General features: G+C 39.1%; 1 protein-coding gene across 1 annotated transcript in view; it reads left to right on the top strand.

The window, feature by feature from the left end:
- The first annotated feature begins 3,695 nt into the window (after positions 1 to 3,695).
- LOC309702824 (uncharacterized protein) overlaps positions 3,696 to 18,423 on the top strand; it is a 38,111-nt gene continuing 23,383 nt past the window's right edge. The window contains exon 1 of the mRNA XM_082527446.1: positions 3,696 to 3,709. The gene's annotated coding sequence lies outside the window, so the exon portion shown is untranslated. The remainder of the gene's footprint in view (positions 3,710 to 18,423) is intronic.

The raw sequence follows: 18,423 nt of genomic DNA, 5'->3' as shown, positions 1-18,423 counted from the left end.
AGATGTTATATTGGTGTCACTGGTAAAAATAAATAATTGAAATGGGTATATATTTGTTTTTTGTTAAGTTGCCTAATAATTATGCACAGTAATAGTCACCTGCACACACAGATATCCCCCTAAAATAGCTAAAACTAAAAACAAACTAAAAACTACTTCCAAAAACATTCAGCTTTGATATTAATGAGTTTTTTGGGTTCATTGAGAACATGGTTGTTGTTCAATAATAAAATTATTCCTCAAAAATACAACTTGCCTAATAATTCTGCACTCCCTGTAATTATTTCAGGATGCTACACACAACCTGTCACAGGTCCTTACAGTGCCAATAAATCCCAAATAAACAGTAAAATATGAAATAGGAGTCTGCCTTCAATACCAGCGGATAACCCCCCCCCCTCCACACACACACACACACACAAGCACACTCACACTTTCAGGATTGCAGCATATAAATCGAGTTCCAAATATCTGTAGAACTAGCTGGCAGTGAGGTCTTGCCCAGGGATATTTTCGTCTTTTTGAAAGTTTTTTTTTCCACGCCTGTCGGTTGGTGTCTGTACACAGGGTTCTTATCATGGCTTCTGTGAAAAAAAAAAAAAAAGAAAAACAGTTTGAACAGGTCAAGTGGGCTGTAGCTACTGCTGGGATCCAGTATATGACCAGGGGTATCTTGCTAGCAGGAATATCTTTTGGTGAGTATTCACCTCTCTTCATCAAGAGTCACCTTCCTGGGGCCTATGGGGTGACCGCGAACGTGTTCTGCTCTTACCTCTCTGCCCACCAAGCCTTCCAAGACTAGACCGTGATCCTCTAGTTTGGGTTATAGCGAACGGTTGGATGTGTGATCCCCTACCACTTGGAGGAGGCGGATGATCATCAGAGCTGCTGCTGTGAAGCTGCAGCATAAGTGCTAGGAACATCACACTCTGCAGTGCCTAGTAGCACATCCCTACTTAATAGAATACAAAATATTATGAGGAAGGCAGTAAATGCTTTTTTTTTTTTTTTTTTTTTTTTTTTAAAGGGGACTGCTTTCTGTCTACCTATCCCAGTCATATTTCAATAAGGAGAGATCATCTGAAAAAAGTTAACCTAATTTGTTGGAATATAGACATCCGTTTATTTGACAATAAGTTTCTGTTTGTTTGTTTGTACTTTATGACTCATCATAGCAGAACGGAAACCCAAATTGGAAGGCTTGGAAGCAATGTTCCCTCTAATTTTTCATGTGTCTGAGCGAACACACAAACTCCCTGAGCGGTCCCTTGGACCACTGTGAGCAACATTAGACGTGTGCACTGTGGTCACGCCGGCATCAAATCCATCCAAGTTACATGGTTTATTAAAATAATCAAATTACACCATTTACATTTATGTCAGACTACTTTTACTTAACTGCTTTTTCCCACTTACAATGAAAATTAAAAAAAATCTTGTTCATGACCTGTGTAGTATGTTAACACTATTGGAAGTAAAAATAACTTGAACTCTAATTTTGAAAACACAACTTTATTTTTATTTATTTTTTATTTATTTAATAAAGCTCTGACTTGTATTATGAGTATGAGTCTGTGGTCTGGGAGAGAGTCCTGTAACTCTGTCTGCAAAATACAGTATATAATGACCAATATTGGGCAATTTACCGTATTTTCCGGACTACAAAGCGCACCTGAATATTAGCCGCACAAGCTAAAATCAGGGGAAAATCCTGTTTTGTACATACTATAGCCGCACCTGACTAAAAGCCGCAGGTGTTTCAATGTTGACTTATCATATGTAAGAGAATATGCACAAAGGGAATTGTCAGGAAAGAGATGGCTGTTTGGAGACACACCCCTTTTATTAATATTTTGAAAAACAAGTTATGGGTACATATTTGCACAACTTCTTAGGGTATATGTACAAGTACCGGTAATTACAAGTACGAAACATGTACTGTGCTTCATAAACGAGTAACAAATGTGGTACATAACAATAACCTACAGCACACCAGAAAAATAGATTCGGCCTACCTTTTAGGCTCAGGTGCAGTGACACGGCTTTAACAAGAAGAAAAGTCAGTCATTCACCACCATCTTTCTCTTCTCCCTGCGCACTAAAACCACCAAAGTCCTCTTCTCCAGTGTCGGATACAAACAGGCTCAGGATGGCTTCGTCATCCACTCTCAGCTTCTCTCCTTTGTTGTCACTTTCAAAACCAAAGAAATCCTCATTGTCAGTGTCAGAGTCGAACACCCTCAGAAGGGCTGTGGCGGTGTCCTCCTCTCCATCATGCAGCAGTCCAGCCCTTCGAAATCCGTTGGTGATCGTGGATGTTTTCACACTTTTCCACGCTGTCAGAATCCACTGGTGGAGTTGGGCATAACTTGCTTTTCGCAAGTTTATCGCCGCTCATCATCCACGCCTCCCACTGAACGCGTAGCGCTACTTTGAAGTTTGTTTTTCGCGCTACTTCGTACGGCACTACGTTGCCTGGCAGACGGACATGTGACCAACATACCACTCTTGAACCCCGATGCTGTGTGTCTGATCACATGCCCTTCCGCCAGGCAATGTAGTGCCGCACAACAGCCTTCCAAAACAAATCGTCTTACGATATCACAAAAATCATGGACAATCCATAGAAAAGCCGCAAATTTGAAATTATTTGTGCCACTCCAAAAAATAATTTCTGTCCACTATGAGATAAAGTAGAACAACAGCCTGATACCTGCAGGCCTGACAACAGGAGATGTATCACTCCTGTAACACCTGTAACATTCAGTAGTCATTCATTGTTCTGACACACACAAGAAAACTATTGACTACACAAGATTTGCGCTAAACGTCGCAAATCTCTCACATCTCAAAACACCGCCGTCACTCCTAAAACTTCCCCCTCCCTAAACATCTAAATGCCATGTTGCCATATTGTTTTTTGATTTCACATGGTACTTTTTTCGACGAATAGGAATGGGTGGGGTTTTTTTTTATTTTTGCTCACAGGCGGAGAGTGCTTTAGAGTGTTTTCCTTATAAAACGCCGTTTTTACCGTTTCTTCCTGCATTATGTGAGAGATACACATATTGACGGGGCCGGGTTATGTTAAAAAGTATAAATTGTTATACTTTGTTCATTGGTTCAAAGGTACCCCACACTTCTTTTTTTGTTTGCTTGTTTGTTCTGGTGTATTTTTCATTTGAACTGTTATTCTGCCAGAGTACTCATATTTACAAGATGGCAGTGAACGCCCCATTGGTGTGTCAGGAAAACTCTTTTGTACGTATGTTCCTTGAAGGGGATTGGAGTCGTTCTTTTTCCACCGCAGCGAAGGGCTAGGAGTTGGAGAGGAGCTGCTGTATGTTTTTGTTATCGATCTGATTGTGAAATAAAGCATATGCAGTGAGAAAGCAACTCTCGGAGTCATCCCTGCCTAAAAGCTGCAACAATTAAATATACACAACGATAGTATTTAGGAAAAAAACAGACATTGCATATATTTTTTATCACAACTCTGGTTTTATGTGGCCTATCAACACAATTTAAAAACTGGTATAAAGTCCGCACTTTTTTCGTCAATTGTTCCATCTGTCCTGCTCACATCTCCAATGGGTGTGCTAAAACACCGGTGTCGGCACATAAAGACGCTGTCATTGCCTGTCAACGACTTTGATTAGCTGCGTATATACGAATGTGAATCGCATTATTGGCTGGACTATGGGATAAGGTGGCATCGTTGTAATCCCTTACGGGAGCAGCCAGTCACTCACTGACTAACACTGCAAAACAGAATTGTTAAAGTATTAATTTTAATTTCAATTCAGGTTAGATTTTTTTGTGCGCAATGCAGATTTTCTGTGCGCAGAGACCGTGCCTGCAGTGCGCAATTGTGCACGCGCGCAGCTTAGAGGGAACATTGCTTGGAAGGAACTTTGAATGACTTGGGTGAGATAGAGATGGGGGGGAGGTGGGTGAATGAATGAAAATCTGAAAGGGAGCACTATAGAGAGCAGAGATTGAAACCATGCAGAGTGGAAGTTGATTGGCTCACAGAAGGCAGACAAGAAGATGATTGGATGTGAGTAAGATTGACACAGTGGGAAAATAGTAGTTATGTAAAGACTGGCAGGTGAACACCCAGGAAAGCAAGTAGATGATTACAGGTTTTCCTGATTGAGCTTATGCGTAAGCTTAATTTCTAATGTTGAATGTATCTTGGTGAAAAAATGTTTTTTTCTGAAAAATGCCAAAAAGCATTTACTCACTCATGCACAAAGGTCCTTCTACCTAAATTTTATACCTTCAGAAAGAGCTTTTAAGCTTTTTGAAGGGTCAGTTTGAATTTTGAGAAACTTCTTACAAATCTTTCACTTCATTTCATTTTATTACACACTACTAGTGGAGACTAATGAATTAATGCCAGACAAGACGTTCATGCCTTTCTGAAAACAGTAGTAGAGAGCAATACATCACACAGGTCAGCTCCCAAATGCTTTCAAAAAGGCTTATAAATATCTGCAGGCAAACCACAAACTCCAAGCGGAGCCATTTGGCCCAGAGTAGCAGCAAACTCTTTATAGGAAGCGGTTTCATTTCATTTATTTATTTATAAAGCACGTTTAATAACAACAGGGAGCTGACCAAAGTGCTGTACAGAGTAACAGTTAAACAATGACATTGACAACAACGACAGGTAAGAAAATTAAAAGAAAATTAGGATAAAAGAATTGGTAACTCTCATACAGTTTCGAAAGCCAGAGTAAAAAAATATTTTTTAAGATGCGATTTAAAAAGAGTAACAGTTGGGGCCTTTCTAATGTGGAGAGGTAGATCATTCCACATTTTCGGTGCCACAACCGCAAATGCACGATCTCCTCTATGAACCATCCTAGACTTACGTAAGGTAAGGAGCAGGTGATCGCTTGATCGAAGGGCCCTAGAGGGTGTATAAAGCTGCAATAGGTCAGACAAATAGTCCGGTGCCTGGCCAATTAGCACTTTAGAAGTCAAAAGTAAGAGTTTGAATTTAATTCTAAAACGCACTGGAAGCCAATGAAGGGAAGCAAGCACCGGAGTAATATGTTGGTGTTTCTTCACACGAGTCAAAAGGCGAGCTGCAGCATTCTGTACAAGTTGGAGCCGGGCCGAGCTGGACTGACTGACACCCACATATAGTGAATTGCAGTAATCCAGTTGAGATAAAACAAACGCATGAATTGGTCGTTCCAAATTTCTAAAAGATAAAAAAGATCTCACTTTGGATAGGAGCCTGAATTTAAAAAAGGACCGCTGGACAACTGAATTAATTTGTTTCTCGAATGTAAGTTTGCTATCCAAGAAAACCCCCAGGTTTTTTACATGCGTTTTAACAGCACATGTTAGGTTGCATAAGTCCAAATCTGGGGCATTGAAATTACAGCTCGGTCCAAAAATAATTACCTCAGTTTGAGGCCATCCAGGTTTTAACTTCCTTAAGACATTTGACTAGCGATTCCATGGGCGTGGAGGTGTTTCTATTAAACCGAAGATAAATCCGGGTGTCGTCGGCATATGAGTGAAAGCAGATGTTATGCTTCCTAAAGATTAGGCCTAGGGGCAACATGTAGATTGAAAAAAGAATTGGGCCTAATACAGAACCCTGCGGGACACCACAAGTAAAAGGAGCTGGGGAAGAAATAAAATCATCAAGGCTCACGGAAAAAGTCCTCTCGGAGAGGTACGACCTAAACCATTCCAAGGGGATACCTTTGAAACCACATTGCTCCAAACGGGAGATCAGAATGCTGTGGTCAACAGTATCAAAGGCTGCAGTTAAGTCTAGGAGCAGGAGAACAGCTGGGTCTCCTGAGTCAGTGATTAATAAAATATCATTAAGTATTTTTTAGGAGGGCAGTTTCTGTGCTGTGGTGGGTTTTGAAGCCTGACTGGAACTTCTCAAAAATATTATGACTATTTAGAAAGGTTTGTAGCTGCTCAAATACAATCCTTTCTAAAAATTTTGACAGAAACGGAAGCTTGGAAACAGGTCTAAAGTTAGCAAGAATAGAAGAATCAAGGTTCGGTTTTTTAAGCACTGGCTGCACTACAGCGTGCTTGTATCCAGTTGGTACTACTCCAGAGCTGAGAATACTATTAAAAATAGTTAAAATGTTGGGACTGACTACCTTAATAATCTTTTTTAGAAAATGGGTGGGGAGTCCATCTGAAGAGTAGGATGATGTCTTTTTGGTGTTGCAAAGATCTTCCACCTGGTTAAGGCATACAGCCTCAAACTGGTCAAAAGCAGTTGAGGAGGTATATGTTAATTAAACATTATACAGAGATAGGGTAGATGTAGATCGAAGCCTTTCTGTCTTATTAATAAAAAACTGCAAGAACCTATTGCAAGTTTCAATGGAGCTATCTATATGGAAAGCGGGGGAGGTATTCAAGACCGAATCCATAACTGAGAAAAGAGTTCGGGGGTTATTAGAGTTGTTCTCAATAATGCTTGCAAGAAACTTAGATTTTCAGCTTTTACAATGACTTAATATCTAGATAGGCTCTCTCTCAGCAGCAGGAAAGAGACTTGTAATTTGTCTTTTTTCCATTTTCGTTCAGCCTTCCTGCACTATCGCCTAGCTGATCGAGTTGAGTCGTTTATCCATGGGTCTGAGTAAGCTGTCGATTTAAATGGAGCGATCACATCAAGAATAGTCTTGCATTTATTATTAAAATTCGAATCCATCTGGTCAATACCATCACCAAGGGAAGAATTCGACAGGCTTTCAAAGGCAGTGGAAAACTGTTCTGTGGCCGTTGGTTTAAAAACACGATAACGTCGTGTTGAGGATGTAGGTTTAAGATGGCAATGAGATAAAAGTATATTAAAGACTAATGGACAGTGGTCAGAAAAGATTGCATCACTTATTTCCAAATTAACAACTGGTAATCCAAAAGACAACACAAGGTCCAACGTGTGGCCCTGTATGTGTGTTGGATCCAATACAAGCTGGATGAGGCTAAAAGAGTCAATCAAATTTAAAAAGTCTTTAGCCAGCTGGTTGTGGAGGTAGCATACATGGATATTAAAATCACCTACTATTAAAATTTGATCATAACTCGGGATGATTCCTGCTAAAAAAGTAGAAAAATCTCGAATAAAATCTTTGTTATATTTTGGAGGTCTGTATATTACTCCAACAAGTGTTGGGCGTGGGTTCCCCAATTCAAAAAGTAGGATTTCGAAGCTTGAGTAAAAGTCTGTTGAAAGTTGTTTATATGTTAGTCTCTTCCTGAGGACAAGTCAGAAGGTAGGAGTTCAGTAAAGAAATTGAGCTCACCTGGTCTCAGCCAAGTTTCCATTAGGAGCATGAGATCCAAATCGCGGTAAGTAAAAAAAGTCCTTTAAAATAAAGGTTTAATAGCTAACAAGCGGACATTAGCAAGGCTAATCCTTAGTGAAGTCGAAGGCTTAGTAGTGCAAATAGGAGCCCGTTGAAGCGTCCGTAGGTTCTGGAAGTTTACTCCTCTCCGACGATGTCGCGGAGGTCGCAGGCGTGGGTTTATTGTAGTAATCCCAGCGACAGGAACCAAACAGAGGTAGATCATGGTCAGGGAGGTCCGGTGTTTAACGTAGTCAAATCTGACCGCCTCAAAGTATTGATCATTCCCGGGACGTGAGAAGGAAGCCTTCAGTCTCACCAGTTGACCGCTTCGTCTTCCCCGGCGCCAGCGGCGCCCGGTTGATTGGGGTAGCTTTGAGGCAAAGCAGAGGCAGGCTGGGACAGGAACGGCGGGCAGAAACGGTGGAGGGAGAAATTTCTGCTTTCCGTGGTTCCAGTAAGATTCACGTCTCAAGCAAGGTAATCTTAAATCTAAAAGCGTTTGGCGATCGTAAACACACAGAGCGTTAGCGTCTTTTGAAGCGAGTAAAACAAAAGCAAACAATAACACTGGAAGGGACAGACGGCTGGCCGTGAACACTGGCGCCATCTTGTCATGGCGCCAGTGTTCAAGCTTTTTGCGTCATGGTTCGTGACGCAAGCTTTTTGTGTCATGGACAATACTGGGCCTCATTTATTGACTAAAATCTCTGCGAAAATCACATGTATGAATGTTTCATGCACAAATCAATGATTTGTTAATATTTTCATACCTGAATTTGTTTGTACTATAAGTACTTGTCTTCTTTTTTTTTTAAATATCAACCTTAATGTCCAAACTTTACCCTGAGCCACAGTGAGTGTGTCAGGGCATCATTTTTTATTTATTTATTTAAATAGCCGTCACTCCACTTGAAACACGTTGGAAACCTACCCCTTTTCCTGCTTCCTCCTCGGACTTTGCATTTGATTGTTTTGGTTTTTTCAATCTGACTTTCTCCTTCTTCATTTCTCTCTCCACTTCACCTCCCGCTAAAGACGTTTCCTTATATAATGGAATAAATGGGGTGTGGCTGCATGAAGCATGCAGATTGCAGGCAACAAGGACAAGTTTGTCCATTTAGAATGAGCAAAATGAGTAACATTAGCAGTAAGAACAAAATTAGCCAGTGTGCATGTGTGTTAAGCTTGGTGGTGATTTTGCATGCATCTTTTTATTTATTTTTCTTAAGCAAATAAGACTTATATGATTTTTTGGGCAGAAGGCGCTTTTTTAATCAACACCACAGCCTTGCTGCAGGGTAAAGATGCTTTTAATGTATTTTTCAGCATCTGGAAAATATTTTAAGTTAAAATTAACTGCTTGTTATTTCATTCTCCATAAAAATGCGCTTAGTAACCCCTCATCTCTACACCAGCAGCCCAACTCTAGTGCGATTCAGCTGCCAACCTTTTCCCACTGCTCTCCCCACTCCGCCCACTAACTTTCTTCACTCTTTGTCTTTATTCTGTTGTGACACTAAGGACAGCCAAGCTGTCATCAATTACTGGCTCTCTTTCTGAATCATCTGCCCGTTATCTTTCCCTCCTGCCTCAGGCTGAGGCATGGACGGCCATGGACACGGTGGATGTATAGTTGTTCTTGTTATATCACTTTCTAGCCCACTTTGAGTTTACTTGGAAGAAGCATGCACAATCGGTTTCAAACTGCTATCAAAAGAGTCATTTTTAAGCAATATTTGACCAGCGAATTCTGCCTTAACATTACTATAAGGCAGAATAGCCATACATATAAACAAACAATCTTTTACCAAATGCAGTGAGGCATTTATGATTATTTGATACCGTTTATGAGCCATTTACGATTATTTGTATGTTTATTAGAATAATATTTATTAGAATAATATTATTCTTTAATTAATTGGCAGAATTAAATTAACTACAATATCTTACTTTTCAAAAAAGAAAAAATTATCACCAACAAAAGAGAACAACTGCTAACACTGTACCATGTTCAGGCCCACTTTGAAATACAGTAACTATGAAGCTCGATAATAAATTAAATAGATACATTTTATTTTTTTTGTATTACTTTATTTGTTTATAATGAGCACTGGAGTAAAGGACTAAGTGTAAAAGCTGTATAGGGCTCCACAGGCTCGAGAGCAGAAAGCTTCACATAGACCCACTGATCCCCCCCCCCCCCCCCCCCCCCCCCATAATTAAATATAAATAAATACATTGATATTTGGATTCTTACATGTTCTTAACATAAAAACCCCCAAAACAAAACAAAAAAAACAGCCTCTCAACCTCTTCTTTTCTTACCAGGAAGTGGAAGTATTGAGATCAATAATCTTTTTCTGTGGTGGTTTCCATGTCTCAGATTGGCAGATTTAACCTTGGAAGCTTTTTGATCGTGAGAGAAACGAGAGTTACTGGAAGCTCAAACATAAGGTGAACATGCAAATTCTACACAGAAACATCTGTGTTGGACATTTAAACAAACGAGTGCCTCAGTTTTGAAAGGCTGAACATGCTCCACCATTTCACAGACCAAAAATCTCCAAAAGCTTCAACTGGGAATAAATAGAAATATCAGACCTGGGCAAAAGGCAGAGCAGGCAGGGAAACCTGGAGATAAATGCCATTCAGAAAGACACCACTCACTATTAACCATAAAAAGCTCCTCTTTTAGAACAACAACCACACCACTATTAATCCTGGAAGCACAGGGCAGATTGGCATGCACCACACAGTCTCCCACAGCTAGGAGAACCATCTCTACTAGAACAGATTGGCCAAGCTGAACTCACACTCCAGACAGGGATAGCATCTCAGAGGACACCATCTCAGCCAAAAAACACTGCTTACTGCTTGCAAAACTACTACGCAACACACACCAACTTACATTTCCAATGCCACGGGCAACTACAAGACAAGCATGCAATAATGTACTGTAGATAAAACAAAAGCTTTCAGCCAGACTCACCATGCCCTCCACCACCTAGCATCCACGGAGATAGAGAGGGAGAAAGAAAGAGAGAAATAGATAAGGTATAGAGATAATATTTGCTAAGTGAAATCTGCAACAAGTCCTCCACCTAAGCAGTTTTTGTTTCTACCACCTTTTACCACCCAAATAATTCAATTCAATTCAATTCAATTTTATTTATATAGCGCCAAATCACAACAAAAGTCGCCTCAAGCATTTTTGAGATGATGTATGAGTGTTTCCACTTCTAAAGACCAGCAAAGTCGGCATCAAGGGAATGTGCCACAATGAGTCTTGCCTGGGAACTATTTTTAGTTTCCAGACTTGCAGTTTACTCTTGTTTTCCACTAGGCCTATGCAACAAACAATTTTCTGAGTTTCATGTACAAAAAACAAATTACTTGGTGTTTCAAAAACACAAGCATATGAATTAATGTAAAATAAAGTCAGTTTTCTGATGTAAAGGAATTAACATTAAAGCATGATTTATAGTTCTCACACTTGTCTGCAGAGCTGTTGGAGGTCACTTAACATGATTTATAGTTCTCACACTTGTCTGCAGAGCTGCTGGAGGTCACTTAACTTTAAAACAGAGACCATAAAATGTCAAAGTTTTGATGATCAAGTTAGGAAATCAACATATGCCTGAAGGCTAATGCATCATATAAAGCTTTTAGTTGTTTCAGTGGATGTTCGTACTTGTCATTTCAGTGGTGGTTATATGTTTTCAACCATTAATGATGAAGCTGTTTTAATTCTTGACAACAGCCCAAAGTTAAGGTTGAGTCTGCTGCTGTATGACAAGGCTCATCCTTTACTAATTTCCCACAGTATGACATGAAGTCGGGCCAAATGTACAGTACAGCATTCTTTCCTTGCTGTGCTTGGGCTTCACATAAAACTACTGGCTCGTGGACTGCACTTAGACATTCTTGCAAGCCATAATAACAGCTTGCAAAAATTACCCAAATTGTTGTTTTCTGGGGAAGACAGTTTTAAAATGTGCACTCAAATTAAATAGCAAACTGTTGAAAAGTATATAATAGGTACAAACAAAACAGTACATTCGGACTCTTGTAATTTAGAAGTGCCTGAGTGTGCAGTGTGACTCCAAAAGAAATACTAACACATGGCAGCTGGTGGGGCAGCCACATACAGGGTGAGAAAGAGAGGAAGAGGAGCAGGGAAATAAGAGAGAAAAAGGCCTACAGTGTGATCTAATTAGCTGTCTCCCACAGATGACACTGTATTCTGACATGTTCCCTGTCTCAGCATCAATTAACTAACTGGAACAATTTTTACCACAGCTGCAGCACCCCTATCACTCTCTTTTTCTCACACACACACACACACGCACACACACACACACACACACACACACACGCACGCACGCACGCACGCACGCACACACACGCACGCACGCACGCACGCACACACACACACACGCACACACACACACACACACACACACGCACGCACGCACGCACGCACACACACACACACACACACACACTATCACAAGAGAGGTCATTCTGACATCTACTGTTTTAACACTGTTCTTAGTTTGGCAGCACTGTATGTCACTATACATGTATTGACAATGATACATTAATTAACACCCTCTGACATTTTGATCTAATGAAGCTGATGACTATAAGTGGAAGTACAGATTAATGGCAGTTATTTGATTTTATCTAAAGAATCTAGAGGACATATAGTGTAATACCTTCAGTGTAAATGCAAATACATTTATCCTTCCATCTATTCTCATCTTTTAATATGAAAACACATTAGGTACAAACAGGGTATTCCACACACTCTTTTATACATCAATGTCTTCCAGTTCCTACTTGGGGGTCTGGTGCTCTCCCAGACCAGGTCTTCTTCCAAGGCAAGGTGGCCTGGAAGCTGTCAACGGGAAGGAGAATCAACAGGTATACCTCAAAGTCCTCCCAGATGCCAAAGCTCTAAGTTTAAGCACGACCACGCTATGGAGGAACATTGGTAAGGGTTCACATTTGGGTATAGGTGTCTCTTGTTGTGACCTCACCAGTTGACCTTTCTATGGCTCATCCACAAGACCATAAAACATACATTAATTCCTTCCCAGTGTGGAAACAATGCACAATTTTCCAGCAGAGAATCATTGCCTTCAATTTGGAGGTGAGTCCACTTTGCACTTGGCTGTAAAGCAAGAGAACAGCACCAAGAGAACCACATCATCTGCAGAGCGGTGGTAGCTCATAGCACTGTGTAAATGTGCCTAACCATGAGGAAAAAAGGTAAAAATGCTTTATGATACTTTTGTGTGCTTGTAATATTTAGATAATAATACTGGATATTACACATTACATTCTCACCCATCCATCCATTCACTCATTTTCTTAACCGCTAATTTAATTCAGTGTCACATTTGGGCTAAAGCTTGACCCAGTGAAAGGTGAGGTACACCCTGGACAGGAGTGAATGTGAATATTAATATTTGGCTGTTTCTATCAGTTGAGACAAGATAGTTTCTGACCCAGTGACAACGACTGAATCAATTTGCTCATTTATTTTCACTTTTTTAAGGTTCAGTCAGCAACTTTATTTAAGACGCTAGGCTGTTTGGTATGACACTTGTTGGTAAGCTTTCATTACACTTAGGGCAACATAACATGTTCTTGTCAATGTGATTAAATATTTTTTTCACTTTAGCCGCTGATTGTCAGCTCCATACTATGGTGTAAGGAGGAAAAAAGGGAGAAACTACTGTAAATGACAGCTGTTTACAGCCTAACGAGTCTCGCTTTGATTCAAGATGCACCAATGCATGTAAATATATGAATAATACAAATATGTTATTTAGTTGTTCACTGTATTTATCCTTAATCTATTATTTTATTAATAAATACCAAATATTCAGTCAATTTATACTTATTGCAATTTATTTTACAAACTTAGGAAAGCTCCAAGCTGAGCCTTATTTTTAATTATGCATAAAGAATGATTCCCAGTCTGTCCTCATATTGAAGATACAGATTATTAATTCAACACTGGTATCAGATCAGTACTCAGTATTGGCAGATACCCACAGCCAAAGTACTGGTATCAGATCGGAACTGAAAGCTGGTGGATCGGATCATGCATATTTGTTGGATTATTCCTTAAGTTATTATTACAGTGTGGACTGTAATACTTTCTAAGCTGTTCCTGTTTAATCTATTTGCCTTTATTTAATGCATGACCTACATCCTCTAACTTCAGAATATACAGTTTCAGATTCTCACTTTTACTGATAACAGTCATAAATCCAAAACACCACTGCCCTAGAAACCAGATTCACGCTGCTTACTCCTCCATCTCTTAATAAAACACATGTACAGTAATAAGCTAACATGCTAAAATCATCACGTACTTAATGTTCTTAGCAGTTAAGCATGCAACGCTTCAGGGGACATAATTTTACAAACAAGAATGTTGCCAATCTTTCATGCAAGTTTAAACACTCTGCGCTTAAATAACTTGAACAGCAAATGTGATTCCTACAGTTTAACTTAACATGCTAAACAAAACACAATATTCTAATAATATTACATTAAATATTTCAATAGGGCCTATGCATGTTCAGAGTCAGGGCCTTAATGGCATGTCTTATTTTTGTTCAAATACAATAGTAGTAATAAAATTGTGAGAGGAAATATGATACTAGTAGCCACTAGGCAATATGATGTCACCCACTGGTTTCTCAACTACTTTAATGAAACATCAGCATTAGACAAAACAAAACAAAAAACAATCTAAATGTTGTCGATGTGCTGTCACACATTCCTGATATTTTCTTGCATTGCAAAGGTCTGATTGGCCTCCCACTCCTACCTACCTCTGTAACAGAGGGCTGGACAGTAGATAAATTGCAACAGGGTGACTTATTCCAACACTTATAGCAAAACAGCAGGGAAAAAATGCAGAAAATGGCATGTTTCATGGCAACCTCAGTTCTCCGGCTTCTGGTAAAATTAGGCTGTTGGAAATATTGAACCAAATGGTCAGGCGGTCTGGCAGCTCTTGTTGGAAAATGTTTGAGAAAATATCTCATGAATTTAAAAGGAGAGTGAATAGGGAGATGATAACCCCTGGGAGGAAGCCACAGGAGGTTTGCCTCAGTGCTGGAAGTCATCTGGTGAGGGACAAGCAGTGGGAAACTTTTTAGGATATTTGTGGAATCATACTGAAGATGGATGAGCTGTGGGTAGAAATTTAGCATATGACTTTCTCCAGATGTAGTGGAGGATATATACGTATGTATTTGTCATAAGATCATCAAGCAAATTTTAATGTTGACACAGTTATTAAATGATTTAATAAAAGCCGGATTGGAGGGTTTTCCATCATGAACAGCCAGTTTAAGGTCATGCCAAAGCATCTTAATGGGGTTAAGTCTGGACTTTGGCTAGATCACGCCAATAGGTTAATTTTTGTCAGATAGTTGGTTTCCGATTATTCTCATCCTGCATAAACAAAGTATGCTTGAGCTTCAGCACAGAAATTTCTTCAGGATTTTAGAGAGATGAATTCACGGTTCCAATATTTGCATGAATCAACTGTTCCAAGTTTTCTGTAGATAATGATTCTCACTGTACTTTTCTGGAGTCCCAGATCCTTAAAAATGTTTTCGGAAGGCTTAGTTGAAGAGGCAATTTTTTTTCACAGCACTGTCTAATAAAAGCTTACCAACAAGTGTTACACCCAAAGTCTAGCTTCTTAGATAAAGTGTCTGACCGAAGAAAACGAGTGAAAGATAATGAATGAGCGATAGAGGAAAAAGCATTATTGTCAGATCTCTGTAACCACAGTTTGCAGTTAGAAAAAATTGAAGCTGTTGGTTTAACATAACAGCATAAAATGCCTCCAAACTGCTCGCATTCAGCTGGTAGATTTTGCCATACAACTGTGCAATGAAGTGCTGCTATCATAACTGAACTGAAAGGTTTGGAGCTTGGCTCGTTGCCACTGATATTAGAACCGGCGTTTTGAGTTGGTATCGGTCCAGTATCTGATCCAAATATCAGATAAACACATTCCTGCTAAAAATTAACTTGTAAAAACTTATCTCAAGTGATAGAGACAGAAAATCATTCACGCTCACATTCACACCTCTCCAGGGTGTACCACACCTTTTGTTGGGCTAGGCACCAGCCCACCCGTGATCCTGAAATGCATAAGCATTTAAGAAAATGGATGGATTACCTTTTTCACATAGGGCCATGTAGAGTTGAATAGCTTTGTTTCCCTTAATAAAAGAAATCATCATTTAAAAACAGAATTTTGTCCATCCATCCATCTTCATCCGCTTTATCCGAGGCCGGGTCGCGGGGGCAGCAGCCTAAGCAGAGAGGCCCAGACCTCCCTCTCCCCAGCCACCTCCTCCAGCTTATCCGGGGAACACCAAGGCGTTCCCAGGCCAGCCGAGAGATATAATCTCTCCAGCGTGTCCTGGGTCTGCCCCGGGGCCTCCTCCCGGTGGGACATGCCCGGAACACCTCACCTAGGAGAATTTTGTATTTGATTAATTTACCTTTGTCTAAAATAAGAATTTGTTTCATGATCTGAAACATGTAAGTGCAACAAATATGGAAAAATAAGTTCCTGTATGTGAACACATTATAGTTTAGTCAGACATAAGCAGCATGGTTTCTCAGTTGCTATATTGTTCCACTACATTAGTCCTTTGTCTTAACTGTGCTAAATTCAGAAACAACCCTCTCTGCGACTTCTACCAGGGAGGGGATCTCAGACACTTTAAAACTCAGCCAGAATCTTTGTAATACTTTGGTTTCATCTGCAAGGTAATCCTCGACGTATTTAATCAGTAAAACTATTATTTTAGAGGTTTTCTGGTCTTTTACTGTCTTATATCCCCCTTCAGTTGAAGTAAATGAAACACAGAGAGAGGGAACTGGATACTGAATATGCAGTTAAAACAAATGGAAGACAGTACCTAAGTACTGTCTTATATATATATATATATATATATACAAAAAGTTTTAGTATTTCCATTTGATGCTACTTTTTATTTGTTTACAGACATATAGAGACATATAGTGAAATGCATACATTTAGCAGCTTTAATGACTATGTTTGATGTAAAACTTTTAAACAGTGAATGATACAGAATAAGCAAATATATAAAATAAAAAAAAATGTAACTAGTGGTTGAATTCAAAAAGCTATTTATACCCAGGGTCAGGTCTTAATGATGACTGGGAGTTGTTAGCGCCATGAAAAGTAATTTTCTCTTTTCTGACTTTTCAGATCATCTTGTATCTCACCAAAATTCAGATGCAAGGAAACTGGAAGCAGATTTGTCTTCTTCCCCTATTAATCATCGTACGAAAACGTTTTTGGCGTCCCTGTATATTAAATTGCATATAAAATAGCTCATGCTAGCCTCACCTTCAGCAGCAGTACCCTGTTCCTTGATTCTTCAGCATTACAAATGCAATAAGTCAGTCTTTTCATTCTAACATTTTAACTATATTTAACTTCTCTGTATTTACTTACATTAAGAAAGATTTGCAACACCTTTAGTTGAAATAGAATAATCATGCATTGTTGGATTTTAACCGAAGTACAAGATTCGAAAGCTTCTTCCCCCTGTGGTTTTAGAATTGGTAACTGTCTGCAATATTTGCTGATGACTCATATAAACTAAATAATCCAAGGTGACGTATGATGAAAAGTGAAAAAAATAAAGAGATTTGCTATGTCAGCAATGTAATTGTTCTTTCCTGACAGCATGACAGGGTAGTTGCAAATGATTCCTATAATGACGGTTTACCTTTTGATCAATGAATGCATTAAGTGGCATAACACATGCACCTCACCGATACGTCAAAATGTGTTTGTAAATGAATCATCAAGGTCAGAATTTATATAGGAAGTCATAATGATCTTTTAAATGTTAGAAGAAGTTCTGGAAAAGTGCTTGCAAATTAACCGTAGAAGATAGCTGAATCGCTCTTTTGTTACAGTTTCAAGTTCAGAAGTTTAGTATTTTTTGTTAATAAATTTAAAACATGATATTACATATTTCCTCAATAAAACATAAAGCTTTGCAAATCAAGTGATCAGTTTGTGGACTCTAGGTTGCTATTGGCTGATGTCACCCTGTAACCTTACATTTTAATAATGATGATGCTTGCAGAGGAGATTTACTGTTATGGATATGTAGGTGAAAAAACTGTAGATGTATCATGCCTTTTTCTTTTTGCATTTTCCAAAAATACTTTTTGGTCAGCAGTTCCATAACAGTTCAGCCAATAAAGGATTGCTTTATATTCAATAACACAATGCTGCTGCTTGGATTGAATGAAGAGCATCAGGTGTAATATCCAGCCAGAATTATACTTTATACAAAAACACTAAAATGATATCTTTGATGACTTCTAACCATACAGGCACTGCCATGTTGGTTTTTTGAATCAGAATACACTTTGTATGGATGAAAATGCAGAATGCAAAGTTATTAACTAAAGGAGTCTGCACACACAGACACACATAGTTTTGTAGCTGATGACTTCTTGCCAGCAGATGTTCAAACTGCCGAAGTAAACCTCCAATGTATTTACTTACTCTGTCATATGCAGATTTAGGGTTGTTATGCAAGAAGAGTTTTGTGTTGTTATTTATACTTTTCTTGAAAGTAATGCAGTACATTACTTACTTGCGTAAGAAAGTAATTAGTTATGCTACTTGTTACATTACTATCTTTTTACCCTGCAAAATGACTGAAATCACAGACTCATAATTACAGTTTAACAATATAAACCTATAGGCTACAGTCCCACACACCAAAACAAATTCCTATCCTAATAAGGACAGACATACAATTTTTCTTTTAGTATTAGGTGTGAACACAAAGCTGACAAGACAAAGCAAAGATGAAACCTCGCACAAAGAGACTTTAAAACCATTGCTGTAGTGATTGTACTTTAGAAACATGAACAGCTAGAAATGGAAGCTGCAAGCCTGAGTATCCATCGCTGCTTTTGTTAGCTGATGAAGTTCTGGGTCTGGCTGCTGGGCTGGGGTCGACAAAAC

The sequence above is a fragment of the Aulonocara stuartgranti genome, assembly GCF_965226115.1.
Source record: "Aulonocara stuartgranti genome assembly, chromosome: 1".
In the NCBI taxonomy this organism is placed as follows: Eukaryota; Metazoa; Chordata; class Actinopteri; order Cichliformes; family Cichlidae; genus Aulonocara; species Aulonocara stuartgranti.
Note: the sequence above shows the minus strand (reverse complement) of the source record. Positions and strands in the feature narration are given on the sequence as shown.